Raw genomic sequence first — 4,503 nt, 5'->3', positions numbered from 1 at the left:
AGCATCTGGATCAAAAGTTATGCCGTCGTAAAAGGCACTACAAAGCTCTACAATGAATGAACGAACTAGCCCTCTTGTGTAATGGATTACCAGAGGAGGGCTAAGTCATTCATTCTGTGCTCTGTTATGTTACTGCACTTTGAGAGGGCATAACTTTGGACCCAGTCGTTTGATTGAGCTGACATTTGAAATAGGCAATCGCAGGGATCTGGAGCCAGCCTTATTTGAAGAAGAATTTAATTCATAGGCACTTGGATAGCTCGTCCCAAGGGCTTGTTCATGGAGAAATGTTATTTGCATCAGAGAAAATATATTCTCAGATAGCAGCTGCAAATGGCCGGTGTCCAACCGTCAAGGAACGTCAAGGGTTGATTCAATGAGAGAGAGTTCATTACCCCCTCGTCTCGTGGTGGATTTTGAGTGCTCGGATAAATCCAGAAACCCATCTTCTAAGCTCATATATTTCGTCGTTCCCGGTTTCAAAGTCTGATATTTCAAAGTAGCTCTTCCGAGGTCTAGCTTGGAATTCTACCAAACTTAGTGAGCAGGTTGCGTGAGCGAAGATTTACACGTACGCCTTACAAACTCTTTGCCTCGCCATCGAAAATTTGCTGTGTTTGGTCAAAGTCTAGTCGACGGCTAGTGTTTCCGAGAACGTATCAAGTTATGGGCGCTCGAAAAGGCGAGGGTGGGTGGGAGTGGGAAGGGGTAGAGACCGTAGAGACCCTGCATTTCTGCTTACAGCATTGTCGCGAGTAGCTCATTTGCTCTCGCCTGACCACACCTCATTCGATCGAGAATAGTCCTCTAGTCAGCAACAATGTTTGGTGACCCCGTACTTTTTGAATAATGGCTGGTGAAGACACAAAATTGCATTTGGATTGTGCTGTCGTATCAGTCAAAGTTCCTCCCTTTTGGAGTCATGACCCCCAGAAGTGGTTTTGTTTGGCTGAGGCACAGTTTCGCCTTCGTGATACAGAAAAAATTGGATAGCACAGTAGGATTGTGAATCCCCGAATCAAATTATATAGTATAACGCATGGTAAATTAGCATCGGATATAAGAGCACAAAATTCTGGGCCACATCGGATATATGAGCAGAATTAGAGGCGGCAAAATATTTCTTTTTATATCCTGCGCTCCACACTAAAGTTTTCGATGGAAACTGGTAAAGCCATTTTATTAAAGCAAGTTTTCAGCCGCTTTCTCATAAAAACAAACAGACATACATAATGGCTTCTGCCAAGAGAACCACTTTTTCCATCAAGGAGAAGCAAAAGCTCCTGGTCAATTTTGACGAGCTGTCCAAGATAAGCCTGACCGTTTAAGTTAGGAGTCAAACGTGCTTCCTTTGGAAAACTCTCGTTTCTTTTTTTTCGAACTTCATAGCCAGTCTGTAATTCTGTGACAAATTGACTATGTATTTGGTGCGTAAACATGCAGCCAACACACTGCCCTCCTTGCATTTGTTTCATTTTTCCCGATTTTTATGGCTGCATTTTGTTTGGACAATAAAACTACATCAAATCATAGCATAGAAATATGTTCTCTGTCATCAGTTTTGCCTTTGGAGCCGCGGAACTGGAGCATCGGCCTACCTACGGTGCAAAAGGAGGATGCCACGCTCAAGCAGGTCAGACTATGGGCAAACGAACTTTAATCAGCCCCACAGGTATCAGATTTAGGCCACCCCAAACTTCTACAATATTGATCCCAGTTAGATAAGTTTTCACTTAAGCAAGACATGCTTTGTTTAGTCACGGATAATCAAGATCAAGTAAGCGTGCCAGATGCACTAATCACTGATCTTCTACAATGCTTGCATCATCATCCTCTAGCCGGATATCAAGGGAGTGCCTGACGTCATTTCTATTGGCCTGCAATGGCCAAAGATATCGCCCAGATGATTGAAGGATGTTCACCATGCCAACAAGCCAAACGGAGGACGCAAGAGAAACATGTATCATTAGGGCAAAGTAGTACCGCCATTGACACTAGGTTTACTCATTTCTATGCAGATATCGTTGGTCCATGGCCCAGATTCCAAGGACTGCAAGGCAAACGTTACCTACTGACGATCCAAGATGCTTTCATGAAGTACCCAGAAGCCTGGCTGATCAATGCCATGACCACAAAAGCAATCTTCAAGATACTCGTCAACGAATTCTTTCCTTTCTATGATGTTGGGATGAAGATCATCACCAACCGCGGACGACAGTTCATCTCAGCTCTATTCAAGGCCACGTGTCAAAAGCTAGATGGCGTAATCAAGAGCCAAACCATGGCTTACGAACCCCACACTAATCCAGTGGAGCAAATGCATTGGTCTTTAGAACGCATTATCTGCGCCCTCATGCCACAAGGGCAGGCCTCACCCGGCCAATGATTTCGATTCTTATCGGCCGCCCTGGCCGCTCTCAGGCAGACGCCACTTAGCAATTTGCCTGTCTCTCCGCACGAACTCATGTTTGTGCAAGAACTGGTCATCCCTGCTCAAGAGTTGGTGGATGCCATCGTGGAAGCTCCACCTGGCGAAATAACAACCAGCATTCTACGTCTCACCATGGTCATTGACCAGGTCCGCACCTGCCACCTAGAAAACCACGAAAACAATCGCCAAGTTAAGCTCATGCCCCTGCAAGAAGGCGATTGGGTTTTTAAACATTGTGCTAATGACCCGTCGGAATCCAGAATGTCCCGCAAAACGGCCATCTACCAAGATGGACCATATCAAGTCCAAGAGTTATTAAACGACCGACAAGTCAAACTTTGCAAAGCTATCGCTGGTAAGAACTTCAAGTCCACCGCCTTCACGGAGGATTGGAGATAGTTAACAAAGATTGGTTAACAAAAGCTCATCCTTGGGAGCTAAGTAAGCTCCAGACGTCATGCGCTTGGACTATTGCCGAGGCAACTAGGATTTCAAAGACCAAGACAGTGACCAGAACAATCTTCAAACCCATGCTCTACCCACCGCCAGACCAGGTCCCAGACCACGCCCCAATCAGCAAAGGACGGGTCGAGCAAGCAGACATGGTACAACACAAGAGAGTACCCACGGATGTTGAAGAAAATATGTCACCAGAAACTCACCCCGACCAGGAAATGAATTCAGAAGAAAATTCCACTGTCAAGAAATTCAAACAACAACCAGTTGTAAAACGAAGAGCCAGCTGTAGAACGAAGAACCAGTACTATCAATAATAGTTTTACCCCTACCAAGCCAGAAGCGTAGAAAATTGCCTTGGAACCAGAGCAAGTCGCCAGTGAAGATGATGACTTTTCAAGTATTATGGCTAACACCATATTCAATACTTTCAATCTATGTGCTGGAGGACCAGCTTTCTTTAAATGAGGGGCAGCACCCCCCTCAGTTTTCAAATTTTCAGACTTTTCAACTTTCACACGTTTAAGAAAAATCACGCGCTGTCAATTAAGGTGTTCACATTATTCTAACGTCCTTCCTTCCACTATTCATTTCCTTACTTTTGCTGTATGTGTACATTATCCAGGTCCACGTTCAAGCCTGTTGTCTGTTTTCTTTCATATGCATCACACAGACTAACAAACACTGGCCAGTCCAGAGACACACTCACCGTAACCCGTAGGGTAGAGGGCCACCTTTTTGCACTCTCTTATATCTCTATGAGCTGACCCATCACAAAACGGGCACTTGTCGTGGCTCGACGTGCGTACATCATTAAAGAAAACAGACAACAGGGGCTGCTCATGAGCTTTCATTCTTTATTGTATCTTGTCCCTTTTCTGACACTTCCGATAATTGGGGCTCCTCAATGCTCCTTAGTTGAGAAAAAGAATCAACAACCGTCAGCTCATCATTGCATGCCAATTGGTTTGATACTTCGGCGGCTTCATGCTTCTTTGCGGGGTCCACACACTTTGCATTAACCTCATGGCTTTCCTTGGCACTACCTTCCTGGGAAATGAAATCTTACTTGGAGGTTTGAGAGAGCTCTCGTATTGGGAGAGACTAAAAAAGTTGGGACTGTACAGTGTTCAGATAAGGTATGAAAGGTACTTGGTATTGTACGTTCTTCAAAAACATGCATGAGCTTCGTCCCAATCCAGGTTTTAGTGTCAATTGTAGTGACCGTAGAGGCTCAATGTGCGGTTTTGAGAGCACCTTCAAGCTCACATGAATCCAGGCTAGTTAGAACGATGAAATCATCCCCTCATCTTTTTCGGGCTCCTTCATTCTTCAGTTTGCTAATGATTTTGACTCAAATTCCAAATCAACCTTCTACTCAAGGACTAGTCAGATCCACCACCTACCATATAAATCTTTCCTACAAGGTGGATACAATGAACATAGATTTAAGGAAGTCTGCATTCAATACAATACTTTTTTTCGAGCCTCTTTGAGCTTTGTCCTAATCCTCGGACTTCAGTCTTCGATATGTCCAAGATTATGTAGTAAACACTACATCAAATTCGAATTTTGGCCTGCTTTGGGCAGCTACATGAGCTTTTGTCAATATAACT

The sequence above is a fragment of the Tigriopus californicus genome, chromosome 4 (assembly GCF_007210705.1).
Source record: "Tigriopus californicus strain San Diego chromosome 4, Tcal_SD_v2.1, whole genome shotgun sequence".
NCBI lineage: Eukaryota > Metazoa > Arthropoda > Copepoda > Harpacticoida > Harpacticidae > Tigriopus > Tigriopus californicus.
Note: the sequence above shows the minus strand (reverse complement) of the source record.